The 26,968-nt window shown below is 38.8% G+C and overlaps 1 protein-coding gene across 2 annotated transcripts in view; it reads right to left on the bottom strand.

Moving 5' to 3' along the window:
* Positions 1-26,968, bottom strand: part of PLEKHG1 (pleckstrin homology and RhoGEF domain containing G1) — a 249,041-nt gene that overhangs the window by 159,780 nt on the left and 62,293 nt on the right. For both annotated transcript variants that reach the window (XM_086318316.1, XM_086318314.1), the window contains exon 2: positions 24,435-24,493. The gene's annotated coding sequence lies outside the window, so the exon portion shown is untranslated. The remainder of the gene's footprint in view (positions 1-24,434; positions 24,494-26,968) is intronic.

The following is a 26,968-nucleotide window of genomic DNA, read 5'->3' as shown; positions in this document are numbered from 1 at the left end:
GAGAAGACACTAACTGAAGTTGGAAAACACATTGGAGGGAGTAAACGCAAGTAGGGAGATAAAGACCAGATGGGAAGAGGATGATGGTGGCCTGGATAAAGGCAGCGGGAGTGGGGATGCATGTGGCTTGGGAATTGATTCCATGGGGTTGGGAGTGAGCAGGGAGAGGAACCAGGGGTAGTTCAGACCTATGGTGGGGGCATCATGGGGCTCACAGGGGTTCGCACAGAAGAACAGAGGAGTTTTAGTCTTGAGACAGCGGGTGATTCAGGGAAACGATGAGTTTCCCATTCTCAGAATTAGGCTACCCTGAATTTTTCCCCATTATAATTAATGCTTTGAGAACTTTTTTTGAACATGTACTATTTTAGTGCCTTTAGATTGCATTAGTTGTTCCTTCAGATGAGAGTCTATCTCCTCCATCTCTGCTTCTCACAGTTTCTCACACTGCAGTGGCTTAATAAGTGCTTATCTCATGATACCCTTGGGATAAATTCCCAGGAAGAGCACTGCTGGCTCAAAGAGGAAGACTTTGATAATTCCTACTATGTATACACTTCCAGGCCTTATCCAAAAAGATCATCTATTTACACTGTCAGCAGTAATGCATGAGGATATTTTTCTTTTCCTTACAACCTTTCCAGATTTGGCCTTGGACTTTCATTTACCTGGTAGGGGTAAAATTCATTTTAAAATTTGTTGAATATACAATTTTAATTTCCTATTTGTTTTATTTTGGGTGAAACAGCTGAAAGCTTCCTTGGACCCCTTCCTTATTTAATTACAGTCTGATATTGTGCTCACATTGACATAAACGTGTCTGTGTTATCAAGTTTCTAAAGTTTGCCATGTATATTTTTGCATTTTTTTTGGCTTTCATTCTATTATAATCTTTAAAGGTTTTAAATTATATATATATACATTTTGCCACCTTTCCCTTTCAACAGTCATTTCCTTCAACAAAAATTTCCCCTTTGTAGCTGAAATTGTGCTACTCCAAATCCATAATTCTTTAATTGCTGAGAGTTTGTTGAGGCACACATATTTTTTTATGGTATGTGGTCTGAATCTTAGAGAATTTTTCTTTCATGGTATAGGCTGTAGTTAGTAATTTTACTGGTTTTTACTCAATTCATCTGTATGATATCTGTAAGAAATATTTATGTGGGCTCATTTTTCCTATCTAATTTTATTGTCTTAAATTTAAATTATCCTGTGCTCAACCTTCCACTAAGGGAAATAAATTTTATCATTACAGACAAGAGGCTAAAACAAAACTATCTCAGAAAGGGTGTACACCAGCACCACACCAGGTGCTTTATGTAAAACCACTGTGAAAAATAATATTACACCCACATTACAGAGGAGGAAACTGGGGCTCAGAAGGGCTGAACAGTTCGTACAGGATCAAATATCTGGTAAGTGGCTGAGAACCTAGTTAAATGCATCAAGGATGTCCCAGAATGTCACCAAAGTTTAACAGAATACAGATGAATTTGCCATGAAAAAGAAAGGGAATAAGAAACCCTCGAATGGGTTATAAATATAAAAAACTGAAAGATGAGGTTGTCCCACCTGGATAGCATGAGAGAAAGAAGGAAGGGGGCAAGAAAACATGAGTCTGTACAAGAACACACGCTGGAGACAGGGAAGGCGCGAAAGACATGGTGTCTGGCAGGGGCTGAGCCCCGTTTCTGCCACTTAGGAGCTGTGTGGCCTTAGTCAAGTTCCCCAAGCATGTAATGGATTGTGGAGTGAAGGGTGCAAGAATGAGCAGGAAGAGCTGCCAGGGGCTGTTATCACAGACAGGGTGGTACCCAGGAAATCACAAAGCTTGTGAAGCACCTACCCACACTGCCTGCTGCTCAAATATTGCCCATGATTGTTATATGTGTCAGCTACACCACGTCATCAACTCAAACAAAAGTTTCAGGTTTCCATTTCCAAATAGAAAACAGTTCCCAGTTTGTGTGTACCTTTTCTAGGAGAGGTATGAGGTATAATCTGGCATCGTGTAATTTAAAATAAAAGTGAAATCCAGACACCACAAACCTAGTTCTACAGTAATCTATAACAAGAGCTTCTTTCTTTTTCTTCTTTTTAAAATTGAAATATAGTTGATTTATAGGCTTCTCCAATGGCTCAGCCGGTAAAGAATCCACCTGCAGTACAGGAGACACAGGAGATATAGGTTTGATTCCTGGGTGGGGAAGATCTCTGGGAGGAGGAAATGGCAACCCACTCCCGTATTCTTGCCTGGGAAACTCCATGGACTGTAGCCCGCCAGGCTGCTCTGTCCATGGGGTCACAAGAGTCGCACAGGACTTGGTGACGAAACAGCAACAATAGTTGATTTACATCAAATGTGTTAGTTTCAGGTATACAGCAAAGTGATTCAGTTACACACACACATATATGAAATATACTTTTCTCCATATTCTTTTCCATTATAGGTTATCACAAGGTATTGTGTACAGTTCCCTATGCTATACAGCAGGTCCATGTTTATCTATTTTACCTGTAGTCATGTATCTGTTAACTCCAATCTCCTAATTTATCCCACCCCTACCCTCCAATGGCCTTTCCCCTTTGCTAACCACAAGTTTGCTTTCTAAGTCTGTTTCTGTTTTGTAACGAGAGGTTGAACCCAACCTTCTCCCTACTCCTCATTTCAGTGGATATCACTCTCACATGAGCTTCTATAATTTCTTAGTAGCAAGCTGATTCTGGAGATGTCAGGGGAAAGAGGGTTTGGCCTCTGAGGTCATTAGTTCTGTCATCGTTATTAAGTAAAACAGCAATTACCCAAACTCCTCAAGAGATGAAAAGTTCTATCTAGCTGAACTTTCTGGTCATTTTAGGGTTAACAATAAAAAACTCTTTCAACTCTTGCTAATTTTTTTCTAAGTCATACAGGTTCCCACTTCAGTAAGTATGGTGTCCAAACTATAATTTAGCCTCCCTCTGATGAGTCAGACTCTATTCTGCCTCGGGGTCAACTCTACCAGGTGCACTGACTAAACTCTGGGAGAAGAAGGTGAAGAGGGTTGGATGAGAACTAATCATGTAACACACTTCTGGAGGTTTATATTTTCTCTTTAAATACATCCCTCATGTCTAACTAGTTTGTGTTTGTGATGAGGAGGGAAGGTTTCTTCTAGAAACGAGTTTAGAAAGAAAACAGTCCATTAAGGGCTTTGGATACCTAAGTTTTATTTGACTACAGGTGGATATATCCCTTAAATAAGAATCTAGTGCCCTGGGAAGTGTTCTTAAGTATATTTCAGCATCTAATTGCAAGCACTGGCTATAGACAGGCAGAAGAAGAGCAAATTTTTCTAGCAGACTCTTCATCTAAACACAGACAAGGGTGGGAAGCTGAGTTAGCCACAGCTTTGTAGAGGTCACAGATTACCCAGAGTGTTTACAAATAATGCAGTCCTAGACAGATGTGCACATGCTTGAAGATAAAAGGATCTTTTAATAGAATGGTGGTCACCTTATAGTGGTTTTGGAACTTTTATCCAAGATGATTTGCCCTTTAAAGAGGAGGCTAAAGGTTAATTTTCTATGTCATAAAGACTGTAGACAAATGCCAGAATTCTATTCCCAGACCTAAATTATATAATCAGAAATAGAGCATTCAAACTGCACATCAAATAGTCTCGCTTTCTGGCAGACTATGAAAAAAATCAGTTTCGATGTTTGAAGTAGGCATCTGTTTATATAATGCAACCAACCATGACTGCCAAACATAATAATTAAATGTTTTAACAAGTGAGAAACCTTGCCAGAATATGTAATTTGAGGGGAAAATAAGCAGAGAGTTGATATGCAGCAGAAAATGCTGAATTATTTACCCCCTGCTAGTTAGAAGCAGACACTCATGCTGTATGTCTACCCGTAGAAATACTAAAAGAGAAAGGAGGGTTGTAGGAAGGACCAGCTATCTTCCTCTTTATCCATCAGTGTGCTCTTTCCTCTCACCCCAACTAGAAACCTGAGGAGTTCTCACCCACCTTTCACTATAAAATTATGTGTGGAAATGGACTTAAGTATCTACAAAGAAACATCTTATTTTTCTCTTTCATTCTTTGAATTATCAACTAAAAGTGTAGTTACTTTAGGCTGTGCCTGTACTTCACTTCTGGAAACGGGTAGAGAATGATTTTTTGAGTCCATAATAATGAAGTGCTTTTATGTCATTTACTTCTGTTAAAAAAAAAGAGCATTACACCTGTTAATAATCTTAAATTTTTTTTCTAATTCTAAAGTCCTTGATATGATTGTCTATCATAAGATGCAAAGGAAAGAAATCATAGTACATTGACAAAGAGCTGAAGATTTTATGCATCAATGCTTCAATAGTACTTATAATAATAACTGAAAACATTCTTCATATATGTCTTATACATTATAATAAACTTAATGCATGTATATTATATGTTTACTATGTATATTTACTCCATATATTTATCTATTAAGTAGTTTATACTAATTCTATTACACATGTGTCAAAGCAATAATGACTTAAAATTTTCTGTATTCTCTTTTCACCTCAATGTTACTATTTGTGAAATGGAGCCTTAATATAGGCTTATAGTTACAATGAGCAACTAATTAGATCTTTTCAAAGGATTCAACTTCTAAGACAATTGCAAAGTCATTCTTAATTTTGAAGTTCACTCATCTCCATGAACGAACAATATAAAAGCCCTCTGGCTTCCCCCAGGAGCTTCAAGGAACAAAGGGGAAAGCAGAGGAGGCAGCATCAATTTCTAGAATTTGTACAGCACTGCAAAGCACCTCAAACCCTGATTTATTCATGTGGGCATGCTGGATTCAGGTCTAATCTTCTTCATGGTATAGAGAGAACCCAGGCAGACAGAGTCATTATCAAAGGTGAGGTAGTAAAGGGAAGAAGGGGGAAGGCAGTTAAGGTCGCATGCTCTTTTTCCACTATTTAAATAGTAGCTGCTTGGTAACATCTGCACAATTTTTGTGTGCCCCAGAGCATAATTTCTTTAATATCAGGGATCCCGTTGATTCAAGGAGCCATTACTTCTTACCATTAGTTAAACCGTTAGTTCTTACTCGTATATAGGTTCATTTGGTTTATTTGTATTATGTTTTAGATTCCACATATAACTGATACTATATAATCAGTTCATAATTATATAATCAGTATATTTGAAAAGCCTCCTTACTATTTACAATAGCCAAGACATGGAAACAACCCAAGTACCCATCAACAGATGATTGGTTTAAGATTGGATATTGCTCAGCATTTGAAAAGACCCTGATGCTGGGAAAGATTGAAGGCAGGAGGAGAAGGGGACAACAGAGGACAAGATGGCTGCATGGCATCACTGACTCAATGGGACATGAGTTTAAGCAAACTCTGGGAGATGGTAAAAGACAGCGAAGCCTGGTGTGCTACAGTCCATGGGGTCACAAGGAGTTGGACATGACTGAGCAACTGAACAACAGCCATTAAAAAGGAATGAAATAGATACTGCTATTTATAGCAACATAGATGGATCTAGAGATTATCATACTAAGTGAATTGTCAGACAGACAAAGACAAATATTATATAGTATTAGTTATATGTAGAATCTAAAAAAAAAAAAATACAAATGAACCTATATACAAAACAGTAATAGATTCACAGACATGGAAAATAATCTTATGGCCACTAAAGGGGAAAGGGAGGGAATGAGAGATAAATTAGAAGGATGGGATTAACAGATACAAACTACTACACCTAAAATAGACAAGCAATAAGGATTTACTATATAGCCCAGGGAATTATTAATGTATTCAATATCTTGTAATAACCTATAATGGAAAATAATCTGAAAAAAATATATATATATAAAAAACACTTTGCTGTACACCTGAAACTAATAAATACTGTAAATCAACTATATTTCAATTAAAAAAAGAAAAAGAAGAAGCTCTTAACTGGTTATCCCTTTTTCACTCTTATCTGCAATTCATTCTTTACCCAAAAGAGCAAACCTTCAAAAAACTAAGCTGGATTACATCAACTCCCCTGCTTAAAACCTATTAAGTATGCTCCCACTGAATTTAGAATAAAAGTCAGACTCTTCAACATGGCCTGCAGCCTGGGCATGGCACAGCCCTCACCTCATCACCTCACACACCTCACACAATGAGATAGGGATCTCATTGCACCACTCATCACCACTCACCAGCCTCCACATGCTCTGGCTTTCATTCATTCACTCATTCATTCATTCATGTCCCAACTTTAGGATTGCCCTTCCTGTCGATGAAAATCCAGTTTCTTAAGAGTCCCCTGTTCTTTTCACTCATAGCATTCACCCAATGTGGAATTATACACTTAATGATGGTCTTTACAATTATCTTTCAGCTCCCCTAGGCTCTAGGCTTCCTGTGGACGTCACTTCCATGGTTACCACTGTAAACTCAATATCTGCTCCAGTGCCTGGAATATGGAGCCTGTCCATAGTGTTGGCTGCATGAAAGCCTGAGTTAAGTGAGGTATGGAGGACTCCTGACTCGACCAGTTCCTCAAAAGTCTTGGGCTTTGGTTCCTTCTTGCCCATAATGGCCCTGCCATTTCCTCTTTAAAGGAGAACTCTCTAGCATGAGGAAAAAGCAGCAATGTAGGAGCTGTAACATTAGAACATTTGCCTCGGCCAAATGGTCTACTCTTGAGAGTCAACAAAGAAAGGTCCCTTGGTTAAAAATGTAGTGTGATCTAGGGTTTCTCCGACAATTAGGGAGCCTAAAAGTTTGCCGAATGAACCCCCAAATGTGAAAACTTCTAAAAATAACCCTTAGGTCTAGGGCTGGTAGGTTGGCACAACTCCCGGGGGCACGCCGTTCCTGGTGGGTCCATGATTAGCATGGGCATATGTAGATTAGAGCGGGTCTGTGTGGCTGCAGGTAGTGGCCCTGCTCATTTCCTTAATGTTGCCTTTCTGCACTATTCTTCTAGTTCTGTGCTTTGGTCCTGGGTTTATTCTTTGTTAAAAACCCAACATTTATCTTATCCATGTCTTTAAAAATATGATTAAGTGCATCATATTCCTTATACAGTTAATGAAATAAAAGTCAGTGAGAAGCTATGAAAAGTGAAGCTACTTAATTTAAGCCAATTATTTAAAAAAATACCACCGACATCACTGATATTTGAAAATTGATTCCTCATTGTTTGTTTACTTTTAAAACACAAACACATGTGAAAATATTATATAAAATCTTTTTCTTGATGGTTTTTATTGATATTTCTATTAAAATCCATTGGGTTTATGAAGAAAAATAAACATCTATTTCATTGACGGAGCAGGGATAAAAATTAATAAAGCCATGTTTTTCCTTAAATACAAAAATCCCTTAGTAATCTCAGGCATGGTTTCAAAAGGAAATTAGAAATACATTTCAAGGTCAAAATCTGAGTTAGCATGTTTTCAACATGGAGAACACCTTGATAAGAACCTGATTGAGTATAAGACTCATTCTTTATAATTGCTTCACAGGATTCTGCCAAAAGTATCTAAATGAACAATTTGGGTAACTCTGACATCAAGTAGAGTGTTGAAAGTAATTTAGATAAACATTTCCCCCAAAGAACATCTCATGGTTTTCCATGTTAGCTAAAGAGTTAATTCTTCCCTAGAATGAAGCCTTGTGGATTTGAGCAGTGGTAATTGCAAGGAAACCAGGCATCAAAGTAGGTCAGAGAATGCTCTCTGTAGGAGCACGAATGCCATCAATGCCTCTTCAACACCCACAAACCCAAGTCAAAGTCATATTTTCTTTCTCTTTGCTCCTATTCATTTTGCACGCTAAAGACAATCCCAGCTGTCTACAATTATGAGCCTTGTGGGCTCCCGTCCTCCTCTGCTTGAAGGCAAGCTCTAAGTGAGGAATCTCCCTCTACCTCTCCTGAATCCACAGTGTAGTCCTGCAAATGTTTGACTTAAAAAAATGAATGTTGGTGTTTACAGTGATCTTATTTTAGCCATCCTACAACACTAGGTGGGGGGAGCGGAAAAAAAGCCCCAAGAAGAAGGCTTAAGCTAAAAGGTTTAAAAATAAATTAGGATCAACAATTGGTTTGAGTCATCACTGCCATAAAATAAAAAGATTACTGCCAGATGCGTGAAATATATTGGTCACAATAACTTGGCTCTCATTGTATTTACATTTAAGGTCAAATAAGATATTCTGCTTTGTATTATTTTGTACAAAGTAGGAGGACTGGATAAAGTATGGATTTTGTGTCATCAGAAGACTAAAACCGTTTTCCAGAAATGCATCAAAATTTAAATAACTGAAAGAAACACACATTTTTAAACCTTTACTGCACTCTTCTCCCAAAATAATCAACGTATTTTCAGGCTGACCTATGAAGCATTCTGATTTTAAAGTCCTTTGTCCAAGTAGTTTAGGTCAGACCTGATTGGGAACGTTGCACCCCAGCTGACAGGAATGCTGAGCTCTCACTTGGTCATGAGCCAGTGAGACTCCATGGAAACCAGTGAGTCCCCACAGATCAAAGAGGAGGTTAGCACTCAAGAATTGCCTCTAACAACCCTGAAATAGAAACTACGCTCAATAAGGGGACAATTTCTCAAATGGACCATTAAATTTTATTGTAGAAGAACTCAAAAATATCACCCACATGAAGTCCAGAAATTTACAAAGGGAACTGTTGGCTCTTAGAGAAAACCATAATTCCTTCTTTGGAACTAGACTTCAGGGAGTTGACTAATATTTGAGGGAGCTGTAAAGAAGCAAATCATTTTGCACTTTGTCTAGAAGGTGTTCTGGTGTTTAATGCTCCCAGGATAACTTTGTTTTGTTTTCAGAAAAGTTGCAGGAAGGGCAGCCAATGCTTTACATGCTTTCCTGGCAGGACAGAGAGCAATGAGGTTCACATTCAGCCCTTGTGGAAGCACCAGGACACAATAGTACATAGGCACCCTGAGCCTTCTCCAATACACAGAAAAGCCCTCAAAAACCAGCTGAAAAAAAATAGCTTTGTGAATCACTCTTCCCTTCCATATTCCTGGAGAGAAGCCTATTTGTATGTAAATATTTTAGTCACTCTTGTCTACAAGTCAACTTTCAAACACTTCTTTGGTCTCTATGTCTCTTTAGATACACATTTCACAAAAACCCAAGAGATCTTGCAGCCCTTTATACTCGTTGATTGAGAAATCTTTTCAAGGGACAGGTAGCATTTGACAACAATGCACAAAATTTTCACTTGTTACTCTTGGTGGATTTAATATTACCTTTAGCTCTAAAGGATGGTCAGTTCTGCTTTTCTCCACTTCCTATCTTCCCACACATCTGAATTTGGTTTCTCTAAATGTTCCCAAGCAGTATATGCTCCTTACACACAAGGAAAACCACGTGATATTAGGTCATTTTAGCAGGAAAATATTTCTGCTTGAGTGAACAAAATATATCGTTTACACACATCTGTTGCAAATAGGAAAAACTAGATTGCTTTGAACAAGGAAAATTAATGATCCTCTGGGAGACTGTCACTGGAAGTTGTGCTTCAAACTAGTCTTTGCCGAGACACTCTATAAAGTTAGATTGTGTGTTACAAGCAGACACCCACCCATTCTGCTCAAATCCCATTTTAGTACCACAATAAGATGCCATAATGCTGTCTAAGTTTTCTGAAAACACAAAGACTTGATTGAACACATAATAGAAACAAGCAGCCTTCTTAGCGCCAATCCCTGACTACTACCCATAAAGTTGACATGTTGAAATTCTTTTTAAAAGTCACATCTACATCAATGCAAGATTTTAAAAGTCTGATGATCCCATAGTTGGGGATGCTAGAAACTTGAAATCTTAGTAGTTAGGTGACTAAAGGTAATACAGACCCAGCATTAATATATGCTTAAACAGGCTTAATTTTCATGTTGTAAAATTTAAATAGCTGGCATTCTCAGCTCTAAATAGACCAATACATAGCAAGTCAATTTTTAAAAGTCCATCTTTCTTATTGCTCATCAGTTTAAAAAATGTGTGTGTGTGTGTGTGTGTGTGTGTGTGTGTGTGTGTGTGTGTATCTATATACATAGCTCTTTGCAGAAAAACTAAAGAACTTTATAAATGCAGTGGGTATGATGGCAACTATACCAGGTTAGAAGACAGGACTTCTTGATTCTAGTTCAGTCTCTGACATAAACTTGCTGCCCAAATTTGGTGGTGACACCAACTTTCTTCATGCCTCAATTTTCTCATAAGCAACATGAGATATTTAGGACTAGATCTTTTAGATGTCTAAAATTAACACCCAGGTATGGCTGAGGTGAGCACAGAGAGGGGTGGAGACATTAGGCTTATTGGTTATCTGGAGGGTTGAATTCTACCCCAAGCAGAGAAGAAGGGCATTTCATGAAGAGACAAGATGACAGACCCAAGTCAGCAGCGAATGGACCAATGTAGTAGAGAGGTTATGGAATGGAGAAGTAACAAGAGATTCTGCATGAGAGAGTCAGACCAAAGAGGCCCCTGAAGGGGAAAGCCAATATTATCTTGTAGTGACTGCAGCTTATTGAGAGGAAGGCCAAGTTTACCCTTGTTCTTACACTTTTTTGTTTTGGCAATATTCCAGTCTGAATATATTGGCTTACTTCAGACAACTACAAGTCTTTTGGACTGCAGAAAGTGGAACATCTGGCCCTCTTAATACATTTTGTCCATGGTACACATTCGCATTATATTTATATAACTTGCTTCTTTTACCCAGAGTGCTGCTAGGGTGGAAAGAGGACTTATTTTCCTATGGATACAACATTTTAAAGGATAAATAGGGAACAAAACTGCCTACACGTAACTTGGATGCTAAATATCACAAGGAGTCTGCCCTCCTGGTTATGACCCAGTCCCACCTAGCTATCCAAGGTAGAAATGTGGAAGCCATCCTTCAACTCTTGGTCTACTGTCTTCAGGCCCTGTCTCTACAGTTTATGTTTGAGTTCTAAAGACAGAGAAATCAAGAGTGGAAAGTTATTTTCACTTAAAACTCCACAAGATATTAGAAGCATCTGTCCCAATTCTGCACAGAATATAGTATGACTCTGGCACATGCTCCAAAGAACAAAGCACCAATTGTCCCAGGGTAGGCTCTGCGCATGAGTGATTCTGGATGGCAGTACTGTCTGGATTTCGGGCACCTCCCAGTCATGGAGAGCTGAGCAACTTAGATCAAAAGATGAAGACATCGCAGCTGTTCATAATAAGATTTGTGCTCCCTGTCCCTCCAAGGTGCCAAGAAATAACTTGAGGAAGTTTGTAGAAGTAGAGACAGTCTGCAATTGTATGCAGGGATAAGAGGCAGGAATGGAAAGACTATATATACACTAATCTTTCATTTGGAATAAGAGTGCAACAATTAAGTATAATAGCCTGTTTCATGGGCATTGTTGGTTGCTTACCCAGAATCTACCTTCCACTTCTTCCTTTCCAATAACTTGCTTTGTTGAGATATCTACCTCCTTGTCTCTTCTGCTCACAGTCACATCCTGTTTTCTCTAAATGGTTCATTTGGGAACCACATTTTCCTGAATCAAGATACCATATTATTTAACCCATTTACTGAGCAACTGCTCAGCATACAAGAGGGAGCAAAATTAATAACCTGCCTTTAAGATTAAAATCTGGTGGTGGGGAGAGATAATTAATCCTCCTTCTATATGTAAATGTAAACATTTGATGTTTAAATTGGCGCTCCCAAAGTATGGATGATTTGTTTAATTGTACGTCTGAATGAACTTCTGAGAAATGGTTGGAAGTAATTAGAAGAGAAAGTTCTCTTGGATGTCTTTCAAGATGTTTAGAAGAATGATCATGAAGGAAGAAAAATAAATTAAAGCCTCAATATCTCACGGCAGGTCAGTTGGTCATGTCAATGAACCTCTAACCATCTGTTTTTTTTGTATTCTAAAGTGACTCCAAGAGCATCATAATTATTTTCATAAGTGTTTAAAGTTTCTCAGATAGGAAAGCTATGTTCATAAAATTCATAAATGTTAAAAAATTAGCAATTTTATTTTGTGTCTAAGAAACACACAGTTGAGACTGACCTCGAGGTGTACGAGAGATACAACAGCTCTCTAAGTTCCAAAGGAAAATTACCCAAGCTCTCGCCATGAGAATCTGGCTGTTGACTCTCTGCTTCAGGCTCACTCAACTCTATACATATGAGCAGAACCAATTTAAAAATAGAGCATGTTCCAAAAGAGTCCTGGTAAATGGTTGTTTACTTACATAAAAGAAAATGTGTTCCAGGTTCTAATGGTATAGAAGGTTCCCAACTTTGCCTGTAAAAGCTTTTTAAGCTATTTGTTGTTCAGTCTCTAAGTCACGTCTGACTCTTTGCAACCCCATGGACTGACTGCAGCACACCAGGCTTCTCCGTCCTTCACTATCTCCTGGAGTTTACTCAAACTCGTGTCCATTGAGTCAGTGACGCCATCCAACCATCTCATCCTCTGTCATACCTCCTTCTCCTCCTGCCCTCAATCTTTCCCAGCATCAGGATCTTTGAAGCTATAATGATTCTCAAATGTGGGATCTAATAATAGGTTATCAGGGTTTATACAGAAGAATAGGTTTCACAGACCAAGAGGTAACCCTGATTGGGAAGATGGCAACTTGAAAGGTAAAGATTTCCTTACCCTCCCCTTTGTCTCTCTTTCAACCAAGTATTACCAAAACCAGCCAATTTTCACTTTGGGATATACTTGGGAGGAGGACTGTCATGATATACATGTTCCTTCTTTCTACAAATCATTCTTCTTTTTTTTTTTTTGGCAGAACTACTCAACATGTAGAGTCTTAGTTCCCTGACCAGGAATTGAACCTGGGCCCCCTGCGGTGGATGCACAGAGCCTTAACCACCAGGACCACCAGGAAGTCCTTGGCCTATCCTTCTGTACTCGTCTCTCCTCTCCCTATGAGGCCCACATAGGCCATCATTCCTATAGTCTTTTCATTCTCCCCTCAGTGTACCAGGCCCCATTTTACTGTTCATTTCAAAGCATTCCACCTCAGTTCTTGCACAAAGTAAATGAAAATGCCTGGGTCTTAGAGTTTGAAAATTCAAACTGGCATAAATTATAAATATATCAGACTTGAAGTGTTATATAATTGTAATGTGCTTCTATTATTGCTTTGGTATGTTGATGAAGCTCTCCTGACTCAATCTTATACACGATTACTCAAGTCTGTATGATTATAGCTTTATATTAATAGCGAATGTATCTCTCTAAACTCTGATATCAAGATACATGGCCTCATAAAAATGTTTATGCCACATTTTCTACATTTTCTAGTTGTAAGCAGTTCTACAAACATTGGAACTTCAATTGTTTATGTGAACAGTGGGGAAGAATATTAGTATTGGCAACTGGCCACCCAAATGACCTGAACTGCTTTCCAGGTATAACACGGGTTAAACAGGCTCTGTTTGCCAGAGGACTTCCCATGCATAGCTTTATGTCTAATGAGGAAAAAATACACTCTGAAATACTTTTCAAGTGACCTTTTTGGAAAACAACCCTGGCTTAAATTGAAGATTGCCTGCATGTAACATATGTTGTGTATACACATGGTTTTACTGACTGAATCCTAACTGGTTCCCAGTTTTTCCCTACAGAATTCTAGTTTTGAATGTTCAAATAGTCTTGAAAATGTTTGAATTTAAAAAATTTTCTTTGGAAAGTTCATTTTGCTAAGAGAGGGATCTTGATGGATCCCAACAGAGGTGCGTGCAGAGTCAGCCTGCTCCTCTACACCTTTTGGGGTTTTATCTAGCATCACTTCCCAGACAGACAAGGGAGAGGAGGGCACAGGGCAGAGAATGAACACACTGAGTGGGGCGTTCCATAGCTAGGGGATGTGGTTTGCAACCCTTCACCCCATCGCCTGACCCAAGAAGAAATAAGGCCATTCCCCTGGGAAGCTTTCTTCCAAAGGATCTCACGCAGTTCAGTTTTATAACTTTAAGCCTGCAGACCAAGGAGACTTTTTTTCCTTAAGTAAATATTTTAACAAATAACTTTTCCATATAGGCAAAATATTGCCCAAATTAGTAGCACATATTTTGTTCAGAAATAAACTTTGCAAATGCATTTAAATGTGACTTCAGGATGGAACACACACCTTGGCAGGTGAAACTTGCCTACAATGCGTTTCAAACGGTTATTTCACCAATACTTATATTTTGGAAGGAGGAGGTCCCCAAACCTCTGGTTAAAATGCTAAAGTATAGAGTTTTAAAAACTGGCTCTGAATATGGGGTGACTAAATAAAGCTAAAAGACCCATAATTAACAGAATGTTTCCTTCAGTTTTAAAGTGCCACCACATTTTTGTCTCTGAAACAGATCCCTAACTCTTCCTCAGGCTTCTTTTACAGCAACATTCTCCCCACCAAACACTCGCTGTGGAAAATCTGGCCAGGAGGGGAGAAAAAGTTATTGAGACTGAAGAGGCAATGAAGAAAAATGAAAATCTGCCCAAGAAAAAAATGTTAGGCCTAGAAAATAATAGTTATGAAGAAAATTATAATATTTCTTAACTTGGAGGTACTCTAAGAAAATAAAACATGAATATATATATATATATAGTCAAGTTTTAAGATTGTTCACTGTTTAATAGACATGTTTATTACAAATGCTGGATAGTAAGATTTTTCTGGAGCTTCAAAGTTTACTCTGCAATACATTTCACATTCAGAACTATGAACCCTGGCGGCTCAGTGATCAAGAATCTGTCTGCCAATGCAGAAGATGTGGGTTCCATCCCTGAGTTGGGAAGATCCCCTGGAGAAGGAAATAGCATCCCACTCTAGTATTCTTGCCTGGCAATCCCATGGACCAAGGAGCCTGGTGGGCTCCAGTGCATGGGGTTGCAAAGAGTCAGACACGACTAAGTGACTGAGCACTGAGCATCTTTGTACTTAAAATAAACACAGTTATAATTTTGAATCAAAAAAGTCTGTGAGCAATTGGTTACATGTCAGGCACCAGGCAATATATCACATACATTAGACCTCGTCCTGCCTTTGAACTACTTCAGTCCATTAGAGCAGGAATTAACAACTCTCAAGGAGGCATTTCAAGAAGGATTTTTAAGACCACAAAGCAGTGTCCAGAGGCACTACATAATTAAAATTGCTAAACGAATTGTTCGGAGGCTAACTGATATAGGAGGAGGCAGATAAAATCAGGCCGGAGAGGAATTTGAACTGAGTTTAAGAGGAAAGATAAGGTCCAGATAACAGTATTACTGCCACTGCCCTCCAGCTCCATTTGAGAGCCTGCCAGACTTTCACTATAGCTGGCATTGTACATGCACTCCCAACAGCTAACCTGAAGTGAGTTTATCGTCATGATTTACAGATGCTGATGGCAGAAACTTTGCCCACGGCCTCCCAGGAAGGAGATGAGCTGTGACGCACACCCAGGTCAAACTGACCCCAGAACCCACTGTGTTCCCCTCACACTGACTACAAGGAATGGAGACAATTTTGGGTGGCAGAAAATACACTTTTATAGAACAGTTGACTTAAAGACAGAATGAAAAAACAGGTCAGAGTTTTTGGAGCAAGCAACAACACATCATTGTGAATTTCAGACTAGACACCTGACATATTAATCCAGCCCTGGGAGTGGCCCAGGCTGGAGGAGAGACTGAACTGGAGGTTCATGGATTTGGAAAAAACAGAGAGAAAGAGAATCTGGCTCCTCTGCCCAGAGGTGGTACCATGGAGGCACATGGCATGGCCAGGGTGGGCAGCATCTAGAACTCCAGAGCAGCAGAGAAGACAGCAGACTTGAAATTGAACTTGGATATTTATAATACATGCCATTGTATGACTTTGGTTGATGACTAAAATTTCTGAGAACTTCAGTCTCCTAACCTGTGAAGATCAATTCATGATGATAACTGCACAAAACTAAAAGGATGAAATAAAAAAAGTGTAGCGTGTGGGAAGGAATCAGATGTTCATTTTTTCCCCTCTATGAAGGGTGTAGAAATGGAAAAGAAGGGATGAGACAGGTAGGGAAGTAAGTTTACTGAGGTCTGGTGACAACTTAGATATGGGATGGTGGGGAGGAAGGGAGAGAGATGTCAGATGTGTGCTTGAAATGATAAGCCTGCACAAAAATATCTTCATTTTCCTCAAATAGGAGTTAAAAGGTAGTTTTAGGAATAAGTGACCTTAGAGGTGACTGGGAGATCCCCAACTGAAAACAATCTGAAAAGAGTTAGAAATGAAACAGAGGGTTTAGAGAGAGAAGGGAAACCGAAGAAAAATGATTTGGTGATCATTTGTCAAAGAGCCTGGTTGCTATAATGTTCCATTTATGAGGACTTGTGAAATTGCTAAACTCTGTTTTTCTTTAAATGACTATGCTTTAGAAATCAAAGGAATATATATGAAGTTACAACATTTTAAGAAACCCAATCCCACACTTTTTAAGACAAAGAATATTAAAAGAAAATACTCTACTTAATACAGGACTTAAGATCAATTGCAACAGCCAGGCTTTCGATTGAAAACACAATGACTGCTTTAATACCCGACTTAACTCTCAAAAGTCTTTATCACAAATGTAATCTTTCTCCAGAATAGGGCTTTCTGCATGGCACAGGAAAGGCCCAATGCTATAAGGCAATAAAACACAGACTTCTGAAAGTATGCATACCTTAGAAAATACAACTGAAGCAGCGATGGTTGGGATCTGGAATGGGACAGGAAGGCAGGGCCAAGACAGAGGCGGAGGAGAGGTCGGCTTTACTCAGTCGACATGAATACAGGCCTTGATCACGTAAAGCTATGGTGGATCATTCTGTCGTACGGATTCCTAAGCATGGTGACTCTGGCCCAGTGCTTTTACAAGTTTCTCAAATATTACAACTGTCTGCTCCAGACACTGGGTTCATTATCTACAGCTGCCGAAAACAGATCTGGCATCACTGAATGTATCTGGTTCTTTTGACATTTTATGTGACGGCCTTTCTGTGCCTATTAGATGGCCCCCTGGCAAGCTGCAAACAGACCCATCCAAGGATTATCCTCAGTGGCAGAAGCTAAAAACATGAGACTTTCAATAATCCTCTACGATCCCACACTTCATGGGGACAGACTATACTATCTGGTTTCTAAAACACAATAATTATCTTGCACTTAGCTTTATAGCAAGCAAATAACTTGTTAACCTCTGTATATCCATACTTATAGCTTTGAAACACACAAAGAAAAAACTGATATAACTAAAAGAAAATGTCAACAATCCACTCCTACAATTAAGCTCCAAAACAGCTCCCTCAGAAAATGACAGGTCAAATAGAGAAAAAGTTCAGTAAGGATTATGATGATTTGAATAACAATTAAACCATTCCGATTTAATTGGTATCTTCCAACAGAAAATAAGCATTATTTTCAAAGACATGGAACATTCACATGAGAAGTACATCTCTTCGGATCACATTTCTAAGATTTTTGGTACTCTAAATTTCTCTTATTACTTTTTAATCACATACTGCTTCATAGAAAGGTTACTCTTTTAAGTGTTTTACCTTCTCTGACTCACTTTGCAATGTTTCCAAGGATAGAAGCCTTGTCTTCTTGCCTTTGTATCCCTCTCAATACTTAGCACTCTATACAAAGTATGCATCCATTTATAAAATGTTCATCCTAAAACAGATCACTTTTAATGATGTATCAATAACCTATGCTAAATAATTCTATGCTACTTCTCTTCCAATAAGGAGTCCTTCAGAATCTATCAAATGTTATTAAGTTGGAAGTAGCTTAACAGCAAAAGATTTAAAGAAACTTTCTTCCACATTAGAATTTCAGAATACTGAATGTCATCTTTTGCTGATCCCTGAGCCAATGGCTTATACTTGTATCTGACTCTTTGAGACCCTTTGGACTGTAGCCCAGCTCTTTGGTCCATGGGATTTTTCAGGGAAGAATACTGGAGTGTGTTTCCATTTCTTCCTCCAGGAGATCTTTCCAACTCAGGGATCGAACCCGAGGCTCTTGTGTCTCCTGCATTGCAGGCAGATTCTTTATCACTGAGCCATTGGGGAAGCCCAATGGCTTAGCTAAATGCTTCAAGATGCTTCACAAGTTGTATGCATGGAACATACAGATCAGTCTGAGAGGAGAGAAGAAGAGGAGGGAACCCCTCATGAGCAAACTCAAGGGCTGCCTCCATTACTGGTTATCCAGGAGGAGCTCTTGGAGTCATTGTATAGAGTTTTGTGCTCCAAATATCCTCCTTGGCTTCTCCTACTGGGACAGGTTGCAGTTATGGCTTCAATTCATCCATATTTCTTCCTATAACCCATTTGTGGGTTTGTTAGTCGCTTCCTCTTTCCATACTAAATCGGCATTCAGTATCAGGAGCCTGGCAGGCTACAGTCCATAGGGTCGCACAGAGTCAGACAACACTGAAGCGACTTAGCACTCAGCACACACGCATGCACAAGCTACCTTCCACAGAACAACACAGTAATAGGTCAAAAAACTAGCAGGCGAAAAAAAAAAAACAAACTAGCAGGCGGGGCAGGGGGCTTTGAGGAGGGAGGAGGTATTCTGTTTCAGTAAGTTTGGGAACTTTGTCTGTAACACCTCTTTGTTGAAGATGCACCAAAACCTTGCTTAAATCCCAAACCTACTTGACCATGATGCCCCCTTCCCCATCCCTGTTTTTGACAGAAACCTATTACCATAGTTTCACATAGTATACTGAGAATCCTCTTATGCTCAGTGCCAGAATGAGAACTAGTCCTCATTCCAAAAGTCATTCCTTCATAAGAAATACTTTGTTTTTAAAAACTTACATCATTTTCCTCTCAGAAATGGTTGGGGATTTCCCTTTATACTTTTCACAGCTACAATGAAAGATCTACAATGAGGAAATCTTCTTCCTTCACCCCTCCTCCCCACAAAAGGGTGTCTAATCTCCATACCAGCTTAAGGTATGCAGACTTCTAGAAGATATTTTAAATTAAAAAAAAATTTTTAGTTGTAACAATTTCATATAAAATTTACCATCTTAACCATTTTTAAGCATACAGTTCAGTAGTGTTAAGTACATTTACACTGTTATGCAACCCATCCTTGGAACTCTTCAAAGGAGATATTTTTTAATAGAGGAAGCGGTGCCCAAAGTCAGAGAGTCTTTCTCTATGTCTTTCTGAATGTGTAATCTTGTGCCATATGGGCTACATGTGCTATATTTTTGTAACCACTACATTGGTTATTATAACATTTTTAATTTTTGATTACACATTTAAAAATTATTTTCATGACACCTCCATGTTAAGAGATAATCAGGGTAGTTTGCAATGGAAGAAACTTAAGGAAGGCATCTCAATGACTTTTTAAAGATCCCACTGCATTTAGCTGTTGTCCTCAAACTGTGCCAAGAATTGTACCAGATGGGTATATTATTAGCAATGACTCGCTCAATATAATGAGTTATTTATTCTTAATGTCAATCATTTATGCTGCAGTCCCGATAATGCTTCTATTAGCTGCCTTTGGACAAATCTATCAGCCCTAAGTAAAACACTTCCAGGGATCTGAAACCACTGGTAAGATCACTTTCAGGGCTGTGAAAATCCCCAGATAGAGATGGAAGAAACTAGAGTGATGTTTACACCCTCCAGACAAGAACGTGACCACATACTTGGGTTCAGAAAATGCTAGCAAGAACTGTAAAGATCCGGATGTCCTGAGCACCCCAGTGCCTGCAGTGTGCCTTGGAACATTTAATTGGCATCTCTCAGCTCCTCGGGCAGCTCTCTGCCCTGTGCTCCTTCCTCCACCCCTGATACCCTCTCATCAAGAACAGGGCAGGTGAAACCCTGGACAAGAAGGCACCAATAATAAAATGTATGGGCAAGTTTATTCAGGGAAAAAAATATGCTTGTATGAGTATTGGTGCATACATATTTTCTTGGTGGTATTTCAAAGATAACGTCGTCTTTGTTAACATTCATTTTATTGATGTATAGTTGATTTATAATGTTGTGTGGATTTCTGCTGTACAGCAAAGTGATTCAGTTATGCATATACACACATGCTTTTTCATATTCTTTTCTGCTATGGTTTATCACAGGATATTAAATACAGCTTCCTGTGCTAAACAGTAGGACTTTGCTGTTTATCCTTTCTATATACAATAGCTGGCGTCAAAGACATAGTCCTGAAGCAGAATAACAGACACACACGTGTACACATACACAAGTCATACCAAGGGAAAAATTTGGGGTCAAAAAACTGCAGAATAGGCCTATATTCCTCTGATAGTTTAAAAATTTCTGTAAATCAGGATTACCTAACCAAATACTACTAATTCAGGTCAGTTGATTCCTTCTGTTTACACCTCCAGACTATGTTTTCAACAGCTGGAGACAGCAGAGCTTCTCTCTAGATTTCTCTCGCTTTCCTAGCTTAATCTGATCAGTTGGTACCCAGTAGCATCCTCTGTCTTGCTACCTGGAGAGAATAGCTCTCCATATATATGGTTGATGGGTAACAGACTGGTAGATTAGTATTATAGTGATGTACTATATACATTTTTGTTCACATGCCCAGATACTTGCTAATCTAAGAACTAGAGGTTTTGCAGTTTACTTATATACCTCAAACAATTTCAGAACACTTCAGAGATATAACAGGACTCTTTTGGGGGAGGGCATTATCAAGTTTAATATATATATATATATATATATATATATATTTACATTTAAAATAAATAATTGTTTTACAAATACAGGGGTACTTTTTCCTTTTGGAGGGCTAGGAAAAGGAGCATGTGGAGTGGCCTGGACCAGCCTGAGACCAGCATGGGGTAAGAGGAATCTAGAGGGACACCAAGGTGGAGGAGGCCATCAGAATACCTTTTCTGTTGTTGTTTTAAGAAATTCTAGAAAAGTAAAAATGTTCCTTCTAACCCAACTATTTTTGTGAAAGGGTTAAACCATGCTGGGTTGGATGAATCACAAGTTAAAATCAAGATTGCTGGGAGAAATATCAACCTCTGATACGCAGAGATACCACTCTAACGGCAGAAAGTAAAGAGGAACTAAAGAGCCTCTTGATGAGGGTGATAGAGGAGAGTGAAAAACCTGGCTTGAAACTCAACATTCAAAAAACTAAGACCATGGCATCCGGTTCCCCCACTTCATGGCAAATAGATGGGGAAGTGGAAACAGTGACAGGTTTTATTTTCTTGGCCTCCAAAATCACTGCAGATGGAAACTGTAGCCATGAAATTAAAAGATACTGGCTTCTTGGAAGAAAAACTATGGCAAACCTAGACAGTGTATCAAAAAGCAGAGACATTACTTTGCTGACAAAGGTCTGTATAGCCAAAGTTATGTTTTTTCCAGCAGTCATGTACAGATGTGAAAGTTGGACCATAGAGAAGGCTGAGTGCCAAAGAATGGATGTTTTCACACTGTGGTGCTGGAGAAGACTCTTGAGAACCCTTTGGATTGCAAGAAGATCAAACCAGTCAATCCTAAAGGAAATCAATCTTGAATATTCATTGGAAGGACTGATGCTGAAGCTCCAATACTTTGGCCACCTGATTCGAAGAGACAACTCATTGGAAAAGACCCTGATGCTGGGAAAGATTGAGGGCAAGAGAAGCGGACAACAGAGGATGAGATGGTTAGATGGCATCACTGACTCAATGGACATGAATTTGAGCAAACTCCAGGAGATTGTGAAGGACAGGGAAGCCTGGTATGCTGTAGTCCATGGGGTCGCAAAGAGTCAGACATGACTTAGCTATCGAACAACAACAAAACTGAGTCTGGAGATGGAGGCTGACCAATGCAGGGTCACCCATCTCTCTGGGCATTGAGGATGGGGCCCTTCCAGCATCTGATCACCACAGTTGTTACCTCAAACCAGAGATCTGGAGCCCTAGTTCTCAAGAGGGGGAAACATGACTTTTCTAAAGAAGGAAATTAACTCATTCAATCTTTCAGCAAATATTTGGCCTTCCCTGATGTCTGGCTTTTTCTAGAGAATATAGCAAAGAGCAAAACATGCAAAGACCTGGCTCTCAGGGAGCTTTTGTCTGACTGGGTACCAATTCTGCAAAAGAAGTTCATCAGACGTTCAACACACTTACTTTAAATCAAAGTGACTTTTAGAAGATAATCGTACATGGTCACTGCAGTTGAAGACTGACAAAGATCTTAATATTTTCTCCAACATTAGATCATGGCTTCAGAAACAAACAAAACCAGAAAAGTCATGGTAATTGAGAATGAAACATACTCAGTAACACAGATCAGTAATCATGGAAGATCCAAGAACTTAAGTTCTAGACACGCCCCTGCAGAGAGGAGGCAGGGTCATCACATGTTCTCATGGAACACACATTTTGCAGGCAAAAAAAAAAAAAAAAAAAAAATGCTTGTCCAGAATGGAACCAAAGAATCCTGAGCTAGTCTCTCTTTCCCTTCCCTTATTTTCCATATCATATTACAAAGCAAACAGAAAATAACTGGATCTCTCAGAGGAGAAAATATTTATTTTGCTCTAGGCAAATATCATGAAAAACCACAGCTACCTAACCTCACAAGATGTCATTTCTTTCTTTGGACACAGAACCATGTATATCTCTCTGATGAGCACACAAGTCTATGATAAGGTCATTTGCATAGAAGGTAATCATTTCTGTGAAAGAAATGATTATTTCTCTTCAAAAAAAAAAGGAAAAAAAAGTATTCAAAAGACTGAATTGTTCACATATATAGAGTGTGCCTGACTGAGACCTCGGTAGGTGCATGTGATGACTTTCTTGGGTTCTGGGGCACTCTGGCCTTTTCCTCCATAAAAGAGAGTATTAAAAATTGCATTTTATGATTCCATTGGTATAAAGAAAAATATAATCCAGCTTGAGTTTGTTATTATATATTCCAGCCTTCCTTGGTAGCTTAGATGGTAAAAAAATCCACCAGCAATGTAGGAGACCAGGGTTTTATCCTTGAGTTGGGAAGATCCCCTGGAGAAGGGAATGGCAACCCAACCCAGTATTCTTGCCTGGGAAATCCAATGGACAAAGGAGCCTGGCAGGCTATTTTATTCATCTGGGGGGAAAGAATTAAAATTAAAACATTTTCATGGGCCACTAAAAGTAGCATGGCCCCAGGCATGATATCTGTGTGTAATAGATACGTCAACTCTGTACCTCAGACTCTTGATTTTTAAACTACTCAGAATTCTAATCACACATTAGACAAAAAAAAAAAAAAAAAACTCCTTTCTTGCTAGGAATGAAAACTTTCTTGCCAGGATTGAAGATCTGTGGTAAGAAAACCATTGTTTTACCAGCTAACAAAACACCAATGAACTCTAAACTCCAACACACACAAGGACATCTTTATTCCATTAAAATATCGTTTGTCTTTGTAATAATTTGAGTACCTCAAGAAGCATAATGCAGTGTATTAAATATTCATGATTCCAATAAAGCATGATCATTTTGCTGGCTAAAGGCAAACTCTAACCCCTTGCTGCACTTACGCTTTAATTTTATTTTTTATTTTACTGTTTGGTTACAAAAAAAAAGGCCTGGTGTAAAATTGAAAGTATAAAAGAAAAAAATAATCCAGAGTAAAAATGATAATGCTACACTTATCAGGACTGGGTGTCTTTACATATTTCTTTCATTCTAGTAATTATTTAATATGGAAGTGAATAATGTCAATTCAACATTTCAAGTCTTGAAAATAGCTTATAATGTGGTCTGACTGTGATAAATTAAAGGACTTAGAAAAGTCCTTTCCTTTCCCTTTTACCATTCAGTGTGGTTTTCAAGTACTACTGCTGCTGCTGCTAAGTCGCTTCAGTCGTGTCTGACTGTGTGACCCCATAGACGGCAGCCCACCAGGCTCCCCCGTCCCTGGGATTCTCCAGGCAAGAACACTGGAGTGGGTTGCCACTGCCACCACAAAATTAGATTGAGATTTTAAATCTTAAAAAAAGAGAGAAACTTAAAAAGAACAGGAAGAACTTTTCTGTCCAATGAAAAGCATTTAAAATGCTACCTAAAGAGTGACTCATTAACAGTAGAGAGCCAATGGGAAGAAATGACTCCAATTTGGGTCACACTATGGTTTACTTTTCCTGAGTCCATTTTTATTCTTCACTTATGTACTTTGAAATATGAATTTTCTTTTGTATCTCATCCTTTGGTTATAGTTGTTATTCCATCTTACAAAACAGTTTAAAAAGAAAAACAAGAAAAATTTTGCTCACAGAGGGTACTTATAGGAAAATACCTAACAAACTCAAGAATTTATTAATCTTTTAGTGCATTTCATACTCAAGTGGCAAAAAAATGAAAACAGCTTACTTTTATGGTTGAAGCCTTTCCAATGTCTTCATCCACTAACTCTTCACATCTGTCTCCACCTGGAGGAGAAATGCAAAGATAAATTGCTTTTTACTTAAATGTTACTTTTCCAGAATGATTTCAGTGGAATATTGAAGAAACATCTGGGTCAATTTTAAGTGGCAAAAGGAAGACTGGATTTAAGAAAAAAACACACATAATTTTCCTAGGAAAATGCCACATCTATGGGCTTCCCAGTTGGTGCAGTGGTTAAAAAAAAAAAAAAAAATTCTACCAATGCAGGAGACGCAGGAGATGTCGGTTGGATCCTGGGTTGGGAAGATCCCAGGGGAGGAAATGGCAATCTGTTTAAGTATTCTTGCCTGGGAAATCCCATGGATTGACAGAGGAGCCTAGTGAGCTACAGTCCATGGGACTGCAAAGAGCTCGACATGACTGAGCACAGCACAGCATGCTACTGGTCTATAATGGACCTATAGCAATAATCAACAATTTAGTTTTAAAAAAACCCAGAGTGTGTGGTATTAGATAGGCACTGATGTCCAGTCCTTAATTTTTCCTTTCCCTTGAAATACTCAGAAAATTTTTAAAAAGACTAGAATTTACAATAGCAATAAAAACTAAATTCATTGACTTGCCAGAAGTAAGAAGCATTTCCCATACCAGGAAGAGAGATGAAACTCCAAGAAGCAGAAGGAGAATGGATGATTTCACTCAGTCTCAATTCAGTAAGATAATATTCTCAGCCTCAATAAGATCTCTTATCTCTGAAACCCAAGTCCTCCACAGGATGGGAACCACTTCCTAAGGACCATGGTCACTCTATCCCTGAGTTCCTCTCTATGGCTGTAACCAATCATTCCTCTGTTTCCATCTTTGCAAAGTACCTGGGTAGGAAAGGAGAAGTTCATGGGGTGATGCTTAAATGGGATAAAATTGGGGATTGCTTTTCTTTCTTCTGGTCACTATTTTTGAAAAGAAAGAACCACAGATAAACAAAATGTGCCTATAAGTGTATCAGGTAGGTATCATCATGAACAAAAGCTACTTGAAAATATTTCCAGTTGACTGAGGGATGGTATGTGAACCATGAACTTCCAGATGTTCAAGCTGGATTTAGAAAAGGCAGAAGAACCAGAGATCAAATTGCCAACATCCACTGGATCATCGAAAAAGCAGAGAGCTCCAGAAAAATATCTACTTCTGTTTTATTGACTATGCCAAAGCCTTTGACTGTGTGGATCACAGCAAACTGTGGAAAATTCTTCAATAGATGGAAATACCAGACCACCTGACTTGCCTCCTGAGAAATCTGTATTCAGGTCAAGAAACAACAGTTAGAACTGGACATGGAACAAAAGACTGGTTCCAAATAGGGAAAGGAATATGTCAAGGCTGCAGACTGTCACCCTGCTTATTTAACTTATATGCAGAGTACATCATGAGAAATGCTGGACTGGATGAAGCACAAGCTGGAATCACGACTGCTGGGAGAAATATCAATAACCTCAGATATGCAGATGACATCACCTTTATGGCAGAAAGTGAAGAAGAACTAAAGAGCCTCTTGATAAAAGTGAAAGAGGAAAGTGAAAAAATTGACTTAAAACTCAACATTCAGAAAACTAAGATCATGGCATCTGGTCCCATCACTTCATGGGAAATAGATGGGGAAACAATGGAAACAGTGACAGACTTTATTTTGTGGGGGCTCCAAAATCACTGCAGATGGTGACTGCAGCCATGAAATTAAAAGACGTTTGCTCCTTGGAAGGAAATTTATGACCAACCTAGATAGCATATTAAAAAGCAGAGGCATGATTTTGCCAACAAAGGTCCATTTAGTCAAAACTATGGTTTTTCCAGTGGTCATGTATGGATGTGAGAGTTGGACTGTGAAGAAAGCTGAGTGCCAAAGAATTGATGCTTTTGAACTGTGCCGTTGGAGAAGACTCTTGAGAGTCCCTTGGACAGCAAGGAGATCCAACCAGTCCATCCTAAAGGAAATCAGTCCTGATTATTCATTGGAAGGACTGATGCTGAAACTGAAACTCCAATACTTGGGCCACCTGATGCAAAGAACTGACTCACTAGAAAAGATCCTGATGCTGGGAAAGATCGAAGGTGGGAGGAGAAGGGGATGTCAGAGGATGAGATGGTTGGATGGCATCACTGGCTCAATGGACATGAGTTTGAGTAAGCTCCGGAGTTGGTGATGGACAGGGAAGCCTGGGGTGTTGCGGTCTATGGGGTCGCAAAGAGTCTGACACAACTGAGGGACTGAACTGAACTGAGGAATGAATCCAAACAAAAGAGTGAAAAAGTAGTCATGTACTAGCACTGGCGATAAGCATTAAAAGCAGTAAACAGGGAAGAAAGTATGCTAATTACTGTAAAAAACAGTCCAAACAGAGTACAAACTTCAAATTTTTGAGAAAATGTCTAATAAAAACGTTACTATAATAATTAAGCTCATCAAAGTCTGAAATTCTGGGTCAGTCAATTTTCAATTTTTAAAAAAAATTTTTGCATTA

Source organism: Bos grunniens, chromosome 9, assembly GCF_055505025.1.
Source record: "Bos grunniens cultivar Pamir isolate PY7600 chromosome 9, Bosgru_T2T1.0, whole genome shotgun sequence".
Lineage (NCBI taxonomy): Eukaryota > Metazoa > Chordata > Mammalia > Artiodactyla > Bovidae > Bos > Bos grunniens.
This window is presented reverse-complemented; position numbering and strand designations above follow the sequence as displayed.